The sequence below is a fragment of the Barbatula barbatula genome (assembly GCF_947034865.1).
Source record: "Barbatula barbatula genome assembly, chromosome: 4".
Taxonomy (NCBI): domain Eukaryota; kingdom Metazoa; phylum Chordata; class Actinopteri; order Cypriniformes; family Nemacheilidae; genus Barbatula; species Barbatula barbatula.
In genome coordinates, this window is record NC_136768.1 from 18,106,145 (window position 1) to 18,129,745 (window position 23,601).

Below are 23,601 nucleotides of genomic sequence, written 5' to 3' on the forward strand. Positions count from 1 at the left end.
CGCGACCTAGTGTCCAATCACAGTGTTATTTTTACCGTGAGCTCAGAGCGATGGTCTACACATATGTGTAAAGCCCTGTGAAGCTATCTCAAACCCTTCTCTAACAACGTCCGTTTAAGTGTCTTAGGCTCCGCCCAGTTCAGTTTTGGCCCCCCTTACCGTGTATGAATAGAAATTTCTATTTTTTTTCAATGATTATTTACATTCAAACTCCACAGAAGTCATCTGCATTGGTTTGGTTCCAATCGGTTGAAAAACCAAGGACTAGTTTGCAAAAGTAGGTTTTTTACATTATCAGCGATAACTCACGAACCGTTTGATCGACAGAAATGGTTCTAGAGGCAAAGTTGTTCAGAATGAGAAGAGATATCATATGATGTAAATAGTTTGACTATATGTCAAATGTCACGTGATACACAATTGTTTTTAGAATTGAAATGCGCGTCAATTTTGCCATTTTTACTGGTTTAGCGCCACCTAGTGTCCAAACGCCACTTTCTTTTGTATGTGACCTCGGAGTGATGGTCTACACATTTGTTCCAAGCCCCATGATGATGTGTTAATCCGTTCTGGATTTATGGCCATTTTTATGTGATAGGCTCCGCCCAGTTCAGTTTTTGCCCCCCCCTACCGTGTATGAATACAAATTTCAACTTTTTTTCAATTATTATTTACATTCACACTCCACAGAAGTCATCTGCATTGGTTTGGTTCCAATCGGTTGAAAAACCAGGGACTAGTTCGCGAAAGTAGGTTTTTAACATCATCAGCGATAACTCACGAATTGTTTCATCGACAGAAGCGTGTCCGGAGGCAAAGTTGTTCAGAATGAGGAGAGCTATCATATGATGTAAATAGTTTGAGTACATGTCAAATGTCACGTGATACACAATTGTTTAAGTACTGCAAAAACGTTTTTTCGCCCCCCGGTGGCCGAATAAGTTCATATTTCTTACAGACCTTCAGGACCACGAGTCGAACAAGCCCTGCGAGTGTCGATTCGATCGGCCCCCGTTAACCCTGTCTATTGAGTGCTCAAAATTCATTGGCCGATGGCGGCCATGTTTTTTGAGAAACGCCAAAGTCCTTTTATACAGTCATGGTGCATGACACAAAGACACACCATACCAAATAATAAGTCGATCGGGCAAACGGTTGCGTAGTTATAGCCCTTTTCGAGTTCTTTGCTATTATAGCGCCACCTAGTGGCCAAACACCGAGTTATTTTTACTGTGACCCCGGACTGAGGGTCTACACATACGGTCTAAGCCCCGTGAAGATAGCTCAAACGGTTCACGAGTTATGGTCATTTTAGTCAAACTGGTTACTTCCGGTTTTGATGTTTTGATGCCCCCTAGCGACCCTGAATCGAAATTTCTACTTTTTTTCAATGAATATTTACATTTACACTCCACAGAATTCAACAGCGTTGGTTTGGTTCCGATCGGGCAAAAATCCAGGGACTAGTTCATTTTTTTTTTTTTTCATAAAATGCAAATTAGCGGGAAAATTTGCATACCGGAAATGAAATCGGAGATAGCCATTTTTTAAGTTTGGAGCCAAGGATTCCAATGACACCAATCACTTTGTTGTGCGACATCCGGTTTACGAGCATTGAGCCCAAACGCATTGGCCATCGCTATAGCGCCACCTATGGACCGACATGGCTGGCTCCAAGTATCTGAGTAGCGAGCAAGACTACTACCATCCGACAAAGTCTCGAGTTTCTACGACTTACGGTTTGGGCTGGGCGACGCGTTTTATGGCGGAAGAATAATAATAAGAAGAAGAAGAAGAAGAATAATTAAAGCTGCAAGCAGCATTTAGCGGGTTCGAGCACTTATAAGGCATCCAAAGCATCTTTGCCTTCATCAAGTAGGCCGAGGACTCTCATCCTAAAACACCCAAGTGGAAGATACTCCCAACGCCTGAAAAATTATAGATACGGTCAGCAACGGTTCACAGACACTACGCCTGATTACACACATATGCACATAGAGTACACTTGAGGGGAATCATTTTTTCAGGTTAATTTGGTCACATCCATTTAAGAAATGACCCCGTCTAAATGCCTAATTGCATTGAGTTGCTGCCATGTGACTGCTGAGTAGATATTTGGGTTTACATGCAATTAAACTGGTGTACATAATAAAGGTGTGTGTTAAGTTTGGCAAAACAGGATCTTACAACCACCCAGACATGTTCTATATTTATAGACGTGTGAATATGGAGCAACGTTTAATGTGTAGTGCTTTATATGTCTAACACCTTGTTCCTGTGAGACAGGAAACGTATCTCTTGTCCGATAACCATCATATTTTGCATGCTTGTTTAGTCTAATAAGATGTATGATTGTACTTAATGGCAAGTCAATTGGATTATTTGTTAAGGAGAAGCGAGCTTTCAGGTAAACTGTTCAGGTAAACTGTTCACTTGAATATAATAAAGGACCCTGTAATGGTCACGCAAATGAAAAAGTTGAACTTGTTTTTGATAGTTATTTATCTAGAGAGTCCAGAGAATTGTACGGTGGTGGAAATTTTAAAATCGCTTGAAAAACCTAGGACAAGTTCGCAAAAGTAGGTTCTTAACATCATCACAGATAACTCACAAACAGTTTGATCGACATCAATGGTTCAAGAGCCAAATTTGTTTGGAATTATGAGAACTTTCATATGATATCGATAGTTTGTGTAAATGTCAAATGTCACGTGTTACACAATTGTTAAGGCAACCAAAGATGTGTCAATTTTGCCATTTTTACTGTTATAGCGCCACCTAGTGTCCAAACGCCGCGATATTTTGTAAGTCATCTCGGAGTGACAGTCTTCACAAATGTTCCAAGCCCTATGATGATATCTCTAATAGTGCTCGAGTTATGGGCATTTTAATGTAATAGGCTCCACCGATTTAAAATGTTAACGCCCCTAAGCGACCGTGAAAGGAAATTTCAACTTTTTTTTGATAATTATTTACATTCACACTCCACAGAAGTCATTTGCATTGGTTTGGATTCGATCGGTCGAAAAACCTAGGACAAGTTCGCGAAAGTAGGTTTTTGACATAATCAGCGATAACTCACGAACCGTTTGATCGACAGAAGCGTGTCCAGAGGCAAAGTTGTTCAGAATGAGGAGAGCTATCATATGATGTAAATAGTTTGAGTATAAGTCAAATGTCACGTGATATACAATTGTTTATGCACTCCAAAAACGTTACTTCGCCCCCCGGTGGCCGAATGAGTTCATATTTCTTACAGACCTTCTGGACCATGAGTCGAACAAGCCCAGCGAGTGTCGTTTCGATCGGCCTCCGTTAACCCGGTCTAATGAGTGCTCAAACTTCATTGGCCGATGACCGCCATGTTTCTTTAGATACGCCACTGTCCTTTTATACAATCACCGTGCATGACACAAAGACACACCATACCAAATAATAAGTCGATCGGGCAAACGGTTGGGTAGTTATAGCCCTTTTCGAGTTCATGTATATTATAGCGCCACCTAGTGGCCAAGTGCCAACTCCTTTTTACTGTGACCCCGGACTGAGAGTCTACACATAGGGTACAAGCCCCATGAAGATTGCTCAAACGGTTCATAAGTTATGGCCATTTTAGTCAACCATGGCACTTCCGGTTCAGACGTTTTGGCGCCCCCTAGCAATGGTGAATCGAAATTTCAACGTTTTTTTGATAATTATTCACATTCACTCTCCACAGAATTCATCAGCGTTGGTTTGGTTCCGATCGGGCAAAAATCCAGGGACTAGTTCATTTTTATTTTTTTTGCATAAAATGCAAATTAGCGGGGAAATTTGCATACCGGAAATGAAATCGGAGATATAAGTTTTTTAAGTTTTGAGCCAATGATTACAATGATATAAAACACTTGGGTGTGCGACAAACGGTTTAGGAGTAAAGAGTGCAAACGCGCTTTTCATCGCTGTAGCGCCACCTATGGGCCGATTTGGCTGGGTCCATGTATCTGAGTAGCGACAAGGACTACTACCATCTGACCAAGTCTCAGCTCTGTCGGCCTTACGGTTTAGGCTGCCCATGTAGTTTTAGGGAAGAATAATAACGAAGAAGAATAAAACCCACAAATACAATAGGTTTCTAGCCCTACGGGCTCGAACCCTAATAATAAAAATCCTTACAAATACAATAGGTTTTCAGCCCTTCGGGCTCGAAACCCTAATAAAACCTACAAATACAATAGGTTTCTAGCCCTACGGGCTCGAACCCTAATTAAAGCTGCAAGCAGCATTTATCGGGTTTCGAGTTTTAAGGCAGTCAAAAGCAGTCATGCATTCATGAACAGTTTAGGGCAGGGGTGTCAAACATACGGCCCGCGGGCCGTATCCGGCCCGATAAGGCGTCCAATACGGCCCGAGGGAAGATTTGAAAAATAATACAAATATGAAATAAAAGTTTATTATTATTTTAATTAATTTAAAGTTTATTAATACAATCAGGTTTTCGCTGCCATATTATGTTTTGTTTTATTAAATTTTTTATTTTATCATTGATCATTTAATTGGGCTTCTGCCGGAACCCCTAACAAGCATGCGCATTCTAAAGCGCCGCCTACATTTCGAAAACAAAGTCGGCTAAGTTGTGCGGCAAGGACTAGTGATTTTAAAATGTCCAAATTAAGAAAACTGACGGAAGAAGACGTATTTCTTCTGTGAGTTCAACGGTAGGCCGGTATGTTTAATCTACTCACAAGCCGTGGCTGTGCAAAACGAGTACAATATTAAACGGCACTATGAGATATACGCAGAGAAATATGATAAATACACTGGACAACTTCGAAAAGTCAATAATTTAACTTTAGCCTCGGAAAAAAGCAGTCAATGTTCACAAAAAGAACAGAGACTGATGAAGCTGTAACGCTATTTGATTGCCAACGAAATCGCAGCGGGATCAAAGCCGTTTTCAGAGGGAGAATTCATCAAGAATCGGTAATGAACATTAACAAGTCCAACCTGCGCTCTCGACTCACAAACAGACAGCTAAATGACATCATGAGATTGATGTGGTTGAAGAAAAGAGATGTCAGGAATTAAAATCATAATGCAGATGCGATCTAGATCTTTTGTTGTTAAAGGAAATTTCTAGTATATATTTAATGTTCATATCCAAAGTGAAGTTGTACTACTGTACTAATTGTTAAATATGTTAAGGCAGTTTTTCCTATTAGTGAATTATATTGTATAGCTTGTATGGTTCATATTTAATGTGACCGTCTGTACACAAATAGAGTCTGTTGCATTTTTGTCATTACTAGTTTAAAGGCATCTGACAAAAAATATTCATATTCAAAGGAAAGGGTTTTGATTGCCTTTACCTAAACAAAATAGTTTTTTCAAAGAGGAATAAGAGTGTTATTGAACCGTTCTGAGGATTTATTAAATGCACCTTTTACAGAACAGTATGTCTTTCTAGTTTTTTTGCTAATTCATTTGTAATTTGGTGCAATATGGTTTAAAAAAGGTGATTCGGCCCGCACATTGTCACTTTTCTCTCCATCCGGCCCTTACCCTAAAATGAGTTTGACACCCCTGGTTTAGGGGGTCACACCACAACAAACGCATGAAGGATCAAAGTCCAACACACACACACGCACAGAAAAATGACAGGTATGAACTCATAGAAACTATGCATGCTTACAGAAACATGCACATATACTACAAGAATGTTATTTTTCTGACTGTCAAATCATTTGGACAATTTGTTAATGAGTATCCGATTTTCATTGTTGTTGCCTTTTAAATTGAAGCGAAGGTGCTTTCAAACTCAAGAAGTCTGAAGTTCCTGGGCCGAGACGTTTGTTTTCAAAGCGTATCAGAGCCTGTAGATGTATAACCGTTGCATATTTACAGTATTTAGTGCCATTGTTCATGTTATAGCGCCACGTAGTGTCCAATCACCGTGTTATTTTTACAGTGAGCTCAGAGAGATTGTCTACACATATGTTTAAAGCCCTGTGAAGCTATCTCAAATCCTTCTCTAACAACGTCCGTTTAAGTGTCATAGGCTCCCCTCAGTTCGGTTTTTGCCCCCCCTACCGTGTATGAATATAAATTTCAACGTTTTTTCAATGATTATTTACATTCACACTGCACAGAAGTCATCTGCATTGGTTTGGTTCCAATCGGTTGAAAAACCAAGGACAAGTTTGTGAAAGTAGGTTTTTGACATTATCAGCGATAACTCACAAACCGTTTGATCGACAGAAGTGGTTCCAGAGGCAAAGTTGTTTAGAATGAGAAGAGATATCATATGATGTAAATAGTTTGGGTATATGTCAAATGTCACGTGATACACAATTGTTTAAGTAATGAAATATGCGTCAATTTAACCATTTCTACTGGTCTAGCGCCACCTAGTGTCCAAACGCCACCTTCTTTTGTATATAACCTCGGAGTGATGGTCTACAAATCTTTTCCAAGCCCCATGATGATGTGTTAATCCGTTCTGGATTTATGGCCATTTTAATGTGATAGGCTCCGCCCAGTTGAGTTTTTGGCCCCCCCTACCGTGTATGAATACAAATTTCAACTTTTTTTCAATGATTATTTACATTCACACTCCACAGAAGTCATCTGCATTGGTTTGGTCCTGATCGGTTGAAAAACCAGGGACTAGTTCGCGAAAGTAGATTTTTGACATCATCAGCGATAACTCACGAACCGTTTGATCGACAGAAGCTTGTCCAGAGGCAAAGTTGTTCAGAATGAGAAGAGCTATCATTTGATGTAAATAGTTTGAGTATATGTCAAATGTCACGTGATACACAATTGTTTATGCACTGTAAAAACGTTTTTTCGCCCCCCGGTGGCCGAGTGAGTTCATATTTCTTACAGACTTTCAGGACCACGAGTCGAACAAGCCCAGCGAGTGTCGTTTCGATCGGCCCCCATTAACCCTGTCTAATGAGTGCTCAAAATTCATTGGCCGATGGCGGCCATGTTTTTTGAGAAACGCCAAAGTCCTTTTATACAGTCATGGTGCATGACACAAAGACACATCATACCAAATAATAAGTCGATCAGGCAAACGGTTGCGTAGTTATAGCCTTTTTCGAGTTCTTTGCTATTATAGCGCCACCTAGTGGCCAAACACCGCGTCTTTTTTATTGTGACCCCGGACTGAGGGTCTACATATACGGTCTAAGCCCCGTGAAGATAGCTCAAACGGTTAACGAGTTATGGTCATTTTAGTTAAATAGGCTACTTCCGGTTTTGATGTTTTGATGCCCCCTAGCGAACCTGAATCGAAATTTCAACATTTTTTCAATGAATATTCATATTCACACTCCACAGAATTCATCAGCGTTGGTTTGGTTCCGATCGGGCAAAAATCCAGGGACTAGTTCATTTTTTTTTTTTTTCATAAAATGCAAATTAGCGGAAAAATTTGCATACCGGAAATGAAATCGGAGATAGCCATTTTTTAAGTTTGGAGCCAAGGATTCCAATGACACCAAAAACTTTGTTGTGCGACATCCGGTTTACGAGCATTGAGCCCAAACGCATTGGCCATCGCTATAGCGCCACCTATGGGCCGATTTGGCTGGTTCACTGTATCTGAGTAACCTGCACAGATACAACCAATTGACAAAGTCTCGAGTTTCTACGACTTACGGTTTGGGCTGGGCGACGCGTTTTAAGGCGGAAAAATAATAAAGAAGAAGAAGAATAAAAATCCTTACAAATACAATAGGTTTTCAGCCCTTCGGGCTCGAAACCCTAATTAAAGCTGCAAGCAGCATTTAGCGGGTTCGAGCACTTTTAAGGCATCTAAAGCATCTTTGCCTTCATCAAGTAGGCCGAGGACTCTCATAGTAAAACACCCAAGTGGACGATACTCCCAACGCCTGAAAAATTATAGATACAGTCAGCAACGGTGCATAGACACTACGCATGATTACACACATATGCACATATAGTACACTTGAGGGGAATCATCTTTTCAGGTTAATTTGGTCACATCCATTTAAGAAATGATCTTGCATTGAGATAAATGCATTGAGTTGCTGCAATGTGACTGGCTGAGTAACAATTTGGGTTTACATGCAATTAAACTGGTGTACATAATAAAGGTGTGTGTTAAGTTTAGCAAAACAGCATCTTACAAGCAGCCAGACATGTTCTATATTTATAGACGTGTGAATATGGAGCAACGTTTAATGTGTAGTGCTTTATATGTCTAACACCTTGTTCCTGTGAGACAGGAAACGTATCTCTTGTCCGATCACCATCATATTTTGCACGCGTGTTTAGTGTAATAAGATGTGTGATTGTACTTAATGGCAAGTCAATTGGATTATTTGTTAAGGAGTTGCGAGCTTTCAGGTACACCGTTCACTTGAATATAATAAAGGACCCTGTAATGGTCACGCAAATGAAAAAGTTGAACTTGTTTTTGATAGTTATTTATCTAGAGAGTCCAGAGAATTGTACGGTGGTGGAAATTTTTAAATCGCTTGAAAAACCTAGGACAAGTTCGCAAAAGTAGGTTCTTAACATCATCACAGATAACTCACAAACAGTTTGATCGACATCAATGGTTCAAGAGCCAAATTTGTTTGGAATTATGAGAACTTTCATATGATATCGATAGTTTGTGTAAATGTAAAATGTCACGTGTTACACAATTGTTAAGGCAACCAAAGATGGGTCAATTTTGCCATTTTTACTGTTATAGCGCCACCTAGTGTCCAAACGCCGCGATATTTTGTAAGTCATCTCGGAGTGACAGTCTTCACAAATGTTCCAAGCCCTATGATGATATCTCTAATAGTGCTCGAGTTATGGGCATTTTAATGTAATAGGCTCCGCCGATTTAAAATGTTAACGCCCCTAAGCAACCGTGAAAGGAAATTTATACTTTTTTTTGATAATTATTTACATTCACACTCCAGAGAAGTCATTTGCATTGGTTTGGATTCGATCGGTCGAAAAACCTAGGACAAGTTCGCGAAAGTAGGTTTTTGACATAATCAGCGATAACTCACGAACCGTTTGATCGACAGAAGCGTGTCCAGAGGCAAAGTTGTTCAGAATGAGAAGAGCTATCATATGATGTAAATAGTTTGAGTATAAGTCAAATGTCACGTGATATACAATTGTTTATGCACTCCAAAAACGTTACTTCGCCCCCCGGTGGCCGAATGAGTTCATATTTCTTACAGACCTTCTGGACCATGAGTCGAACAAGCCCAGCGAGTGTCGTTTCGATCGGCCTCTGTTAACCCGGTCTAATGAGTGCTCAAACTTCATTGGCCAATGACCGCCATGTTTCATTAGCTACGCCACTGTCCTTTTATACAGTCACCGGGCATGACACAAAGACACACCATACCAAATAATAAGTCGATCGGGCAAACGGTTGGGTAGTTATAGCCCTTTTCGAGTGCATGTATATTATAGCGCCACCTAGTGGCCAAGCGCCAACTCCTTTTTACTGTGACCCCGGACTGAGAGTCTACACATAGGGTGCAAGCCCCATGAAGATTGCTCAAACGGTTCATAAGTTATGGCCATTTTAGTCAACCATGGCACTTCCGGTTCAGACGTTTTGGCGCCCCCTAGCAATGGTGAATCGAAATTTCAACGTTTTTTTGATAATTATTCACATTCACTCTCCACAGAATTCATCAGCGTTGGTTTGGTTCCGATCGGGCAAAAATCCAGGGACTAGTTCATTTTATTTTTTTTGCATAAAATGCAAATTAGCGGACAAATTTGCATACCGGAAATGAAATCGGAGATATACGTTTTTTAAGTTTTGAGCCAATGATTACAATGATATAAAACACTTGGGTGTGCGACAAACGGTTTAGGAGTAAAGAGTGCAAACGCGCTTTTCATCGCTGTAGCGCCACCTATGGGCCGATTTGGCTGGGTCCATGTATCTGAGTAGCGACAAGGACTACTACCATCTGACCAAGTCTCAGCTCTGTCGGCCTTACGGTTTAGGCTGCCCATTCAGTTTTAGGGAAGAATAATAAGAAAAAGAATAAAACCAACAAATACAATAGGTTTCTAGCCCTACGGGCTCGAACCCTAAAAATCCTTACAAATACAATAGGTTTTCAGCCCTTCGGGCTCGAAACCCTAAATATAGCTGCAAGCAGCAATTATCGGGTTTCGAGAAGTTTAGGTAAGTAAACGTCGACCAGTCTCATGGATGGCAAACTAACATGTCCACAATCGACAATACAACCCCACACCCAGAAAAATGAGTCAAAGGGTCAGCATTGGCTCATACAGACCCAGGCATGCTCACACACATGCACATCTAGGACATAGATTACATTTTCTCATATCAAGTCATTCTGACAATTCAGTAGCGAGACTCACGTTATCAGGATAAATTAGTCAAATCCATTTCAGAAATTGCCCTAACACACATCCTCAATGAATGATAGGCCTTTAGACCCAGAATTTTGACTTAGGTGATCAGTAACGGTCTATGCAGACTACGCATGCTTACAAAGACATGTATGAAAAGCCCATTTGAATGAATATTTCACCTTTTGTACTTTTATGAAGGCTTGCCTCTTCTGATGAGCATGCTTGTTTTGAGTCATAATATGTATAATACTACTTAATTGCAAGTCAGTTGGATTATTTATTAAGGAGTAGCAACCTTTAACGTACATTATTCACGTTAATATAAAAAAGGACCCTGTAATGGTCACACAACAAAAAAAACTCAACATGTTTTTAATCATTGTTGACCTAGAGAGTCCAGAGAATTGTACTATGGTGGCAATTTTGAAATTGCTTGAAAATCAAAGAACTAGTTTGCAAAAGTACGATTTTAAGATCATCAGCAATAACTCCTGAACCGTTTGATTGACATCAATAGATCAAGAGGCAAATTTGTTCAGAATGAGAAGAGCTATCATATGATATCAATAGTTTGTGTGTTTGTCAAATGTCACGTGATACACAATTGTTTAAGTAATGAAATACGCGTCAATTTAGCCATTTCTACTGGTCTAGCGCCACCTAGTGTCCAAACGGCACCTTCTTTTGTAGGTGACCTCGGAGTGATGGTCTACACATATGTCCCAAGCCCTATGATGATGTGTTAATCCGTTCTGGATTTATGGCCATGTTAATGTGATAGGCTCCGCCCAGTTCCGTTTTTGCCCCCCCTACAGTGTATGAATACAAATTTCAACTTTTTTTCAATGATTATTTACAATCACACTCCACAGAAGTCATCTGCGTTGGTTTGGTTCCGATCGGGCAAAAATCCAGGGACTAGTTCATTTTTTTTTTTTTCATAAAATGCAAATTAGCGAAATAATTAGCATACCGGAAATGAAATAGGAGATAGCCATTTTTTAAGTTTGGAGCCAAGGATTCCAATGACACCAAAAACTTTGTTGTGCGACATCCGGTTTACGAGCAATGAGCCCAAACGCATTGGCCATCGCTATAGCGCCCCCTATGGGCCGATTTGGCTGGGTCACTGTATCTGAGTAACCTGCACAGATACAACCAATTGACGAAGTCTCGAGTTTCTTCGACTTACGGTTTGGGCTGGGCGACGCGTTTTATGGCGGAAAAATAATAATAAGAAGAAGAAGACAAGCAGCAATTATCGGGTTTCGAGAAGTTTAGGTAAGTAAACGTCGACCAGTATGAAAAGCCCATTTGAATGAATATTTCGCCTTTTGGACTTTTATTAAGGCTTGCCTCTTCTGATGAGCATCAGATGTTGCATGCTTGTTTTGAGTCATAATATGTATAATACTACTTAATTGCAAGTCAGTTGGATTATTTATTAAGGAGTAGCAACCTTTAACGTACATTATTCACCTTAATATAAAAAAGGACCCTGTAATGGACACACAACAAAAAAACTCAACATGTTTTTAATCATTGTTGACCTAGAGAGTCCAGAGAATTGTACTATGGTGGAAATTTTGAAATTGCTTGAAAATCAAAGAACTAGTTTGCAAAAAGACGATTTTAACATCATCAGCAATAACTCCTGAACCGTTTGATTGACATCAATAGATCAAGAGGCAAATTTGTTCAAAATGAGAAGAGCTATCATATGATATCAATAGTTTGTGTGTTTGTCAAATGTCACGTGATACACAATTGTTTAAGTAATGAAATACGCGTCAATTTTGCCATTTTTACTGTTTTAGCGCCACCTAGTGTCCAAACGGCACCTTCTTTTGTAGGTGACCTCGGAGTGATGGTCTACACATATGTTCCAAGCCCCATGATGATGTGTTAATCCGTTCTGAATTTATGGCCATTTTAATGTGATAGGCTCCGCCCAGTTCAGTTTTTGCCCTCCCCTACCGTGTATGAATATAAATTTCAACTTTTTTTCAATGATTATTTACATTCAGACTCCACAGAAGTCATCTGCATTGGTTTGGTTCTGATCGGTTGAAAAACCAAGGACTAGTTCGCGAAAGTAGATTTTTGACATCGTCAGCGATAACTCACGAACCGTTTGATCGACAGAAGCGTGTCCAGAGGCAAAGTTGTTCAGAATTAGAAGAGCTATCATATGATGTAAATAGTTTGAGTATGTGTCAAATATCACGTGATACGCAATTGTTTATGCACTCTAAAACCGTTACTTCGCCCCCCGGTGGCTGAATGAGTTCATATTTCTTACAGACCTTCAGGACCACGAGTCGAACAAGCTCAGCGAGTGTCGTTTCGATCGGCCCCCGTTAACCCTGTGTAATGAGTGCTCAAAATTCATTGGCCGATAGCGGACATGTTTTTTGAGAAACGTCAAAGTTCTTTTATACAGTCACGGTGCATGACACAAAGACACACCATACCAAACAATAATTCAATCGGGCAAAGGGTTGCGTAGTTATAGCCTCTTTCGAGTTCTTTGCTATTATAGCGCCACCTAGTGGCCAAACACCGCGTCTTTTTTATTGTGACCCCGGACTGAGGGTCTACATATACGGTCTAAGCCCGGTGAAGATAGCTCAAACGGTTCACGAGTTATGGTCATTTTAGTGAAACTGGCTACTTCCGGTTCGGACGTTTTGATGCCCCCTAGCGACCCTGAATCGAAATTTCAACTTCTTTTTATGATTATTCATATTCACACTCCACAGAATTCATCAGCGTTGGTTTGGTTCCGATCGGGCAAAAATCCAGGGACTAGTTCATTTTTTTTTTTTTTTTACAAAATGCAAATTAGCGAAAAAATTTGCATACCGGAAATGAAATCGGAGATATACGTTTTTTAAGTTTGGAGCCAAGGATTCCAGTGACACCAAACACTTTGTTGTGCGACATCCGGTTTACGAGCATTGAGCCCAAACACATTGGCCATCGCTATAGCGCCCCCTATGGACCGACATGGCTGGCTCCGAGTATCTGAGTAGCGTGCAAGACTACTACCATCTGACCAAGTCTCGAGTTTCTACGACTTACGGTTTGGGCTGGGCGATGCGTTTTATGGCGGAATAATAATAATAAGAAGAAGAAGAAGAAGAAGAAGAATAAAAATCCTTACAAAAACAATAGGTTTTCAGCACTTCGTGCTCGAAACCCTAATAATTAAAGCTGCAAGCAGCATTTAGCGGGTTCGAGCACTTTTAAGGCATCTAAAGCAGCTTTGCCTTCATCAAGTAGGCCGAGGACTCTCATACTAAAACACCCAAGTGGACGATACTCCCAACGCCTGAAAAATCATAGATACGGTCAGCAACGGTTCATAGACACTACGCATGATTACACACATATGCACATAGAGTACACTTGAGGGGAATCAGCTTTTCAGGTTCATTTGGTCACATCCATTTAAGAAATGACCCCGTCTAAATGCCTAAATGCATTGAGTTGCTGCCATGTGACTGCTGAGTAGCTATTTGGGTTTACATGCAATTAAACTGGTGTACATAATAAAGGTGTGTGTTAAGTTTGGCAAAACAGGATCTTACAACCACCCAGACATGTTCTATATTTATAGACGTGTGAATATGGAGTAACGTTTAATGTGTAGTGCTTTATATGTCTAACACCTTGTTCCTGTGAGACAGGAAACGTATCTCTTGTCCAATAACCATCATATTTTGCATGCTTGTTTAGTCTAATAAGATGTATGATTGTACTTAATGGCAAGTCAATTGGATTATTTGTTAAGGAGAAGCGAGCTTTCAGGTACACCGTTCACTTGAATATAATAAAGGACCCTGTAGTGGTCATGCAAATGAAAAAGTTGAACTTGTTTTTGATAGTTATTTATCTAGAGAGTCCAGAGAATTGTACGGTGGTGGAAATTTTAAAATCGCTTGAAAAACCTAGGACAAGTTCGCAAAAGTAGGTTCTTAACATCATCACAGATAACTCACAAACAGTTTGATCGACATCAATGGTTCAAGAGCCAAATTTGTTTGGAATTATGAGAACTTTCATATGATATCGATAGTTTGTGTAAATGTCAAATGTCACGTGTTACACAATTGTTAAGGCAACCAAAGATGTGTCAATTTTGCCATTTTTACTGTTATAGCGCCACCTAGTGTCCAAACGCCGCGATATTTTGTAAGTCATCTCGGAGTGACAGTCTTCACAAATGTTCCAAGCCCTATGATGATATCTCTAATAGTGCTCGAGTTATGGGCATTTTAATGTAATAGGCTCCGCCGATTTAAAATGTTAACGCCCCTAAGCGACCGTGAAAGGAAATTTCAACTTTTTTTTGATAATTATTTACATTCACACTCCAGAGAAGTCATTTGCATTGGTTTGGATTCGATCGGTCGAAAAACCTAGGACAAGTTCGCGAAAGTAGGTTTTTGACATAATCAGCGATAACTCACGAACCGTTTGATCGACAGAAGCGTGTCCAGAGGCAAAGTTGTTCAGAATGAGAAGAGCTATCATATGATGTAAATAGTTTGAGTATAAGTCAAATGTCACGTGATATACAATTGTTTATGCACTCCAAAAACGTTACTTCGCCCCCCGGTGGCCGAATGAGTTCATATTTCTTACAGACCTTCTGGACCATGAGTCGAACAAGCCCAGCGAGTGTCGTTTCGATCGGCCTCTGTTAACCCGGTCTAATGAGTGCTCAAACTTCATTGGCCAATGACCGCCATGTTTCATTAGATACGCCACTGTCCTTTTATACAATCACCGTGCATGACACAAAGACACACCATACCAAATAATAAGTCGATCGGGCAAACGGTTGGGTAGTTATAGCCCTTTTCGAGTTCATGTATATTATAGCGCCACCTAGTGGCCAAGCGCCAACTCCTTTTTACTGTGACCCCGGACTGAGAGTCTACACATAGGGTACAAGCCCCATGAAGATTGCTCAAACGGTTCATAAGTTATGGCCATTTTAGTCAACCATGGCACTTCCGGTTCAGACGTTTTGGCGCCCCCTAGCAATGGTGAATCGAAATTTCAACGTTTTTTTGATAATTATTCACATTCACTCTCCACAGAATTCATCAGCGTTGGTTTGGTTCCGATCGGGCAAAAATCCAGGGACTAGTTCATTTTATTTTTTTTGCATAAAATGCAAATTAGCGGAAAAATTTGCATACCGGAAATGAAATCGGAGATATACGTTTTTTAAGTTTTGAGCCAATGATTACAATGATATAAAACACTTGGGTGTGCGACAAACGGTTTAGGAGTAAAGAGTGCAAACGCGCTTTTCATCGCTGTAGCGCCACCTATGGGCCGATTTGGCTGGGTCCATGTATCTGAGTAGCGACAAGGACTACTACCATCTGACCAAGTCTCAGCTCTGTCGGCCTTACGGTTTAGGCTGCCCATTCAGTTTTAGGGAAGAATAATAAGAAAAAGAATTAAAGCTGCAAGCAGCATTTAGCGGGTTCGAGCACTTTTAAGGCATCCAAAGCATCTTTGCCTTCATCAAGTAGGCCGAGGACTCTCATCCTAAAACACCCAAGTGGAAGATACTCCCAACGCCTGAAAAATTATAGATACGGTCAGCAACGGTTCACAGACACTACGCCTGATTACACAGATATGCACATAGAGTACACTTGAGGGGAATCATTTTTTCAGGTTAATTTGGTCACATCCATTTAAGAAATGACCCCGTCTAAATGCCTAATTGCATTGAGTTGCTGCCATGTGACTGCTGAGTAGATATTTGGGTTTACATGCAATTAAACTGGTGTACATAATAAAGGTGTGTGTTATGTTAAGCAAAACAGCATCTTACAACCAGCCAGACATGTTCTATATTTATAGACGTGTGAATATGGAGCAACGTTTAATGTGTAGTGCTTTATATGTCTAACACCTTGTTCCTGTGAGACAGGAAACGTATCTCTTGTCTGATAACCATCATATTTAGCATGCTTGTTTAGTCTAATAAGATGTATGAGTGTACTTAATGGCAAGTCAATTGGATTATTTGTTAAGGAGAAGCGAGATTTCAGGTACACTGGTTACTTGAATATAATAAAGGACCCTGTAGTGGTCATGCAAATGAAAAAGTTGAAGATGTTTTTGATAGTTATTGATCTAGACAGTCCAGAGAATTGTACTGTGGTGGAAATTTTGAAATCGGTTGAAAAACCTAGGACAAGTTCGCAAAAGTAGGTTCTTAACATCATCACAGATAACTCACAAACTGTTTGATCGACATCAATGGTTCAAAAGCCAAATTTGTTTGGAATTATGAGAGCTTTCATATGACATCGATAGTTTGTGTAAATGTCAAATGTCACGTGATACACAATTGTTAAGGCAACCAAAGATGTGTACATTTTGCCATTTATACTTTATAGCGCCACCTAGTGTTCTAACACCGCGGTATTTTGTAATTCACCTAGGAGTGATGGTCTTCACATATGTTCCAAGCCCCATGATGATATCTCTAATAGTGCTCGAGTTATGGGCATTTTAATGCAATAGGCTCCGCCTATTTAAAATGTTTACGCCCCAAAGCAACCGTGAAAAGAAATTTCAACTTTTTTTTGATAATTATTTACATTCACACTCCACAGAAGTCATCTGCATTGGTTTGGATCTGATCAAGTGAAAAACCAAGGACCAGTTCGCAAAAGTAGGTTTTTAACATCATCAGCCATAACTCACGAACCGTTTGATTGACAGAAGCGTGTCCAGAGGCAAAGTTGTTCAGAATGAGGAGAGCTATCATATGATGTCAATAGTTTGGGTATATGTCAAATGTCACGTGATACACAATTGTTTATGCAACCACAGACACGTCAATTTTGCCATTTTTACTGTTATAGCGCCACCTAGTATCCAAACGCCGCGGTATTTTGTAAGTCATCTCGGAGTGATGGTCTACACATATGTTCCAAGCCCCATGTTGATATCTCTAATAGTGCTCGAGTTATGGGCATTTTAATGTAATAGGCTCCGCCTATTAAAAATGTTTACGCCCCTAAGCAACTGTGAAAGAAAATTTCAACTTTTTTTTGATAATTATTTACATTCACACTCCAGAGATGTTATCTGCATTGGTTTGGATCCGATCGGTCGAAAAACCTAGGACTAGTTCGCGAAAGTAGGTTTTTGACATCGTCAGCGATAACTCACGAACCGTTTGATTGACAGAAGCGTGTCCAGAGGCAAAGTTGTTCAGAATGTGAAGAGCTATCATATGATAACAATAGTTTGAGTATATGTCAAATGTCACGTGATACACAATTGTTTATGCACTCTAAAACCGTTACTTCGCCCCCCGGTGGCCAAATGAGTTCATATTTCTTACAGACCTTCTGGACCACGAGTCGAACAAGCCCAGCGAGTGTCGTTTCGATCGGCCCCCGTTAAGTCGGTCTAAGGAGTGCTCAAACTTCATTGGCCGATGACCGCCATGTTTCATTAGATACGCCACTGTCCTTTTATACAATCATCGTGCATGACACAAAGACACACCATACCAAATAATAAGTCGATCGGGCAAACGGTTGGGTAGTTATAGCCCTTTTCGAGTTCATGTATATTATAGCGCCACCTAGTGGCCAAGCGCCAAATCCTTTTTACTGTGACCCCGGACTGAGAGTCTACACATAGGGTACAAGCCCCATGAAGATTGCTCAAACGGTTCACAAGTTATGGCCATTTTAGTCAACCATGGCACTTCCGGTTCAGACGTTTTGGCGCCCCCTAGCAATGGTGAATCGAAATTTCAACTTTTTTTCGATAATTATTCACATTCACACTCCACAGAATTCATCAGCGTTGGTTTGGTTCCGATCGGGCAAAAATCCAGGGACTAGTTCATTTTAATTTTTTTGCATAAAATGCAAATTAGCGGAAAAATTTGCATACCGGAAATGAAATCGGAGATATACGTTTTTTAAGTTTTGAGCCAATGATTACAATGATATAAAACACTTGGGTGTGCGACAAACGGTTTAGGAGTAAAGAGTGCAAACGCGCTTTTCATCGCTGTAGCGCCACCTATGGGCCGATTTGGCTGGGTCCATGTATCTGAGTAGCGACAAGGACTACTACCATCTGACCAAGTCTCAGCTCTGTCAGCCTTACGGTTTAGGCTGCCCATATAGTTTTAGGGAAGAATAATAACAAAGAAGAAGAAGAATAATAAATATAGCTGCAGGCAGCGATTCCCGGGTTCGAGCAGTCTAAAGCGTCAAGATTGTTCAGAATGAAGAGAACTAGCGGCCAAAAGGCGCTGCCTTTAGTAGGTGACCTCGGAGCTAGTTCTTGAGTTATGGCCATTTTATTGTAAAATGCTCCGCATAATTAGAACTTTTGGCGTGCGTCCCTTATCGACCTTGAAAGGAAATTGCAACTTTTTTTCGATAGTTATTGACATTCACACTCCACAGAGGTCATCTGCATTGGTTTGGTTCCGATCGGTCAAAAAACCAAGGACTAGTTCCCGAAAGTAGGTTTTTGACATCATCGGCGATATAACTCACGAACCGTTTGTTTGACAGAAGTGGTTCCAGAGGCAAAGTTGTTTAGAATGAGGAGAGCTATCATTTGATGTAAATAGTTTGAGTATATGTCAAATGTCACGTGAAACACAATTGTTTTTGCAACCAAAAACACTTAAAATTAGCCATTTTTACTGTTATAGCGCCACCTAGTGTCCAAACGCCGCGCCCTTACGCATGTGAACTCTGAGTGATGGTCTTCACATGTGTTTCAAGCCCCATGATCATATCTCTAATAGTTATTGAGTTATGGCCATTTAAATGTAGTAGGCCCCGCCCATTTTTTTATTTTGGTGCCCCTAAGCGACCTTGAAAGGAAATTGTAACTTTTTTTCGATAATTATTGATATTCACACTCCACAGAAGTCATCTGCATCGGTTTGGTTCCGATTAATCGAAAAACCTAGGACGAGTTCGCGAAAGTAGGTTTTTGACATCATCAGCGATAACTCACGAACCGTTTGATCGACAGAAGCGGTTCCAGAGGCAAAGTTGTTCAGAATGAGGAGAGCTATCATATAATGTAAATAGTTTGAGTATATGTCAAATGTCACGTGATACACAATTGTTTAAGGACTCCAAAAACGTTATTTCGCCCCCAGTGGCCGAATGAGTTCATATTTCTTACAGACCTTCTTGACCATGAGTCGAACAAGCCCAGCGAGTGTCGTTTCGATCGGCCTCCGTTAAGTCGGTCTAAGGAGTGCTCAAACTTCATTGGCCAATGGCGGCCATGTTTTTTTAGATACGCCAATGTCCTTTTCTAGAATCATGGTACATGACACAAAGACACACCATACCAAGAAATCAGTCGATCGGGCAAACTGTTGGGTAGTTATTGCCCTTTTCGAGAAAATGTATATTATAGCGCCACCTAGAGGCCAAACGCCGACTTTTTTATACTGTGAGCTCGGACTGAGAGTATAAACATATGGTCCAAGCCCCGTGCAGATAGCTCAAACGGTTCATGAGTTATAACCATTTTAGTAAAATTAGCTCCTTCCGGTTCCGACGTTTTGGCGCCCCCCGGCCACCGTAAATCGAAATTTCCACTTTTTTTCGATAATTATTTACATTTACACTCCACAGAATTCATCGGCATTGGTCTGGTTCCGATTGGGCAAAAATCCAGAGACTAGTTCAATTTTTTATTTTTGCATAAAATGCAAATTAGCGGAAAAATTTGCATACCGGAAATGAAATCGGAGATATACGTTTTTTAAGTTTTGAGCCAATGATTACAATGTTATAAAACACTTGGGTGTGCGACAAACGGTTTAGGAGTAATGAGCGTAAAGGCGCTTTTCATCGCTGTAGCGCCACCTATGGGCCGACATGGCTGGCTCCGAGTATCTGAGTAGCGAGCAAGACTACTACCATCTGACCAAGTCTCAGCTCTGTCGGCCTTACGGTTTGGGCTGCCCATTCAGTTTTAGGGAAGAATAATAAGAAGAAGAATAAAACCAACAAATACAATAGGTTTCTAGCCCTTCGGGCTCGAACCCTAATAAAACCCACAAATACAATAGGTTTCTAGCCCTACGGGCTCGAACCCTAATTAAAGCTGCAAGCAGCATTTAGCGGGTTTCGAGGTTTAAGGCAGTCAAAAGCAGTCGTGCATTCATGAACAGGTTAGGGGGTCACACCTCAACACACGCGTGAAGGATCAAAGTCCAACACACACAAACACACACAGAAAAATGACAGGTATGAACTCATAGAAACTATGCATGCTTACAGAAACATGCACGTATACTACAAGAATGTTATTTTCTGACTGTCAAATCATTTGGACAATTCGTTAATGAGTATCCGATTTTCATTGTTGTTGGCTTTTAAATTGAAGAGAAGGTGCTTTCAAACTCAAGAAGTCTGAAGTTCCTGGGCCGAGACGATAACCGTTGCATATTTACAGTATTTAGTGCCATTGTTCATGTTATAGCGCCACCTAGTGTCCAATCACCGTGTTATTTTTACAGTGAGCTCAGAGCGATGGTCTACACATATGTGTAAAGCCCCGTGAAGCTATCTCAAATCCTTCTCTAACAACGTCCGTTTAAGTGTCATAGGCTCCGCTTAGTTCCGTTTTTGCCCCCCCTACCGTGTATGAATATAAATTTCAACTTTTTTCAATGATTATTTACATTCACACTCCAGAGAAGTCATCTGCATTGGTTTAGTTCCGATCGGTTGAAAAAGCAAGTACTAGTTCGCGAAAGTAGGTTTTTGACATTATCACCGATAACTCACAAACCGTTCAATCGACATAAATGGTTCTAGAGGCAAAGTTGTTCAGCATGAGAAGAGCTATCATATGATATCAATAGTTTGTGTGTTTGTCAAATGTCACGTGACACACAATTGTTTAAGTATTGAAATATGCGTCAATTTTGCCATTTCTACTCGTCTAGCGCCACCTATTGTCCAAACGCCACCTTCTTTTGTAGGTGACCTCGGAGTGATGGTCTACACATATGTTCCAAGCCCCATGATGTTGTGTTAATCCGTTCTGGATTTATGGCCATTTTAATGTGATAGGCTCCGCCCAGTTCAGTTTTTGCCCCCCCCCTACCGTGTATGAATACAAATTTCAACTTTTTTTCAATGATTATTTACATTCACACTCCACAAAAGTCATCTGCATTGGTTTGGTTCCGATCGGTCGAAAAACCAGGGACTAGTTCGCAAAAGTAGGTTTTTGACATCATCAGCGATAACTCACGAACCGCTCGATCGACAGAGGCGTGTCCAGAGGCAAAGTTGTTCAGAATGAGAAGAGATATCATATGATGTAAATAGTTTGAGTATGTGTCAAATGTCACGTCATACACAATTGTTTAAGCACTGCAAAAACGTTTTTTCGCCCCCAGTGGCCGAATAAGTTCATATTTCTTACAGACCTTCAGGACCACGAGTCGAACAAGCCCAGCGAGTGTCGTTTCGATCGGCCCCCGTTAACCCTGTCTAATGAGTGCTCAAAATTCATTGGCCGATGGCGGCCATGTTTTTTGAGAAACACCAAAGTCCTTTTATACAGTCACGGTGCATGACACAAAGACACACCATACCAAATAATAAGTCGATCGGGCAAACGGTTGCGTAGTTATAGCCCTTTTCGAGTTCTTTGCTATTATAGCGCCTCCTAGTGGCCAAACACCGAGTATTTTTTATTGTGACCCTGGACTGAGGGTCTACATGTACGGTCTAAGCCCCGTGAAGATAGCTCAAACGGTTCACGAGTTATGGTCATTTTAGTGAAATAGGCTACTTCCGGTTCAGACGTTTTGGCGCCCCCTAGCAACGGTGAATCGAAATTTCAACTTTTTTTCAATGAATATTTACATTCACACTCCACAGAATTCATCAGCGTTGGTTTGGTTCCGATCGGGCAAAAATCCAGGGACTAGTTCATTTTTTTTTTTTTTCATAAAATGCAAATTAGCGGAGAAATTTGCATACCGGAAATGAAATCGGAGATAGCCATTTTTTAAGTTTGGAGCCAAGGATTCCAATGACACCAATCACTTTGTTGTGCGACATCCGGTTTACGAGCATTGAGCCCAAACGCATTGGCCATCGCTATAGCGCCACCTATGGACCGACATGGCTGGCTCCAAGTATCTGAGTAGCGAGCAAGACTACTACCATCCGACAAAGTCTCGAGTTTCTACGACTTACGGTTTGGGCTGGGCGACGCGTTTTATGGCGGAAGAATAATAATAATAAGAAGAAGAATACGAGCACTTTTAAGGCATCTAAAGCATCTTTGCCTACATCAAGTAGGCCGAGGACTCTCATAGTAAAACACCCAAGTGGACGATACTCCCAACGCCTGAAAAATTATAGATACAGTCAGCAACGGTGCATAGACACTACGCATGATTACACACATATGCACATATAGTACACTTGAGGGGAATCATCTTTTCAGGTTCATTTGGTCACATCCATTTAAGAAATGATCTTGCATCGAGATAAATGCATTGAGTTGCTGCAATGTGACTGGCTGAGTAACAATTTGGGTTTACATGCAATTAAACTGGTGTACATAATAAAGGTGTGTGTTAAGTTTAGCAAAACAGCATCTTACAAGCAGCCAGACATGTTCTATATTCATAGACGTGTGAATATGGAGCAACGTTTAATGTGTAGTGCTTTATATGTCTAACACCTTGTTCCTGTGAGACAGGAAACGTATCTCTTGTCCGATCACCATCATATTTTGCACACGTGTTTAGTGTAATAAGATGTATGATTGTACTTAATGGCAAGTCAATTGGATTATTTATTAAGGAGTAGCGAGCTTTCAGGTACACCGTTCACTTGAAAATAATAAAGGACCCTGTAAGGGTCACAGAAATGAAAAAGTTTAACATGTTTTTGATAGTTATTGATCTAGAGAGTCCAGAGAATTGTACTGTGGTGGAAATTTTGAAATCGCTTGAAAAACCTAGGACAAGTTCGCAAAAGCAGCTTCTTAACATCATCACAGATAACTCACAAACTGTTTGATCAACATCAATGGTTCAAAAGCCAAATTTGTTTGGAATTATGAGAGCTTTCATAAGATATCGATAGTTTGTGTAAATGTCGAATGTCACGTGATACACAATTGTTAAGGCAACCAAAGATGGGTCAATTTTGCCATTTT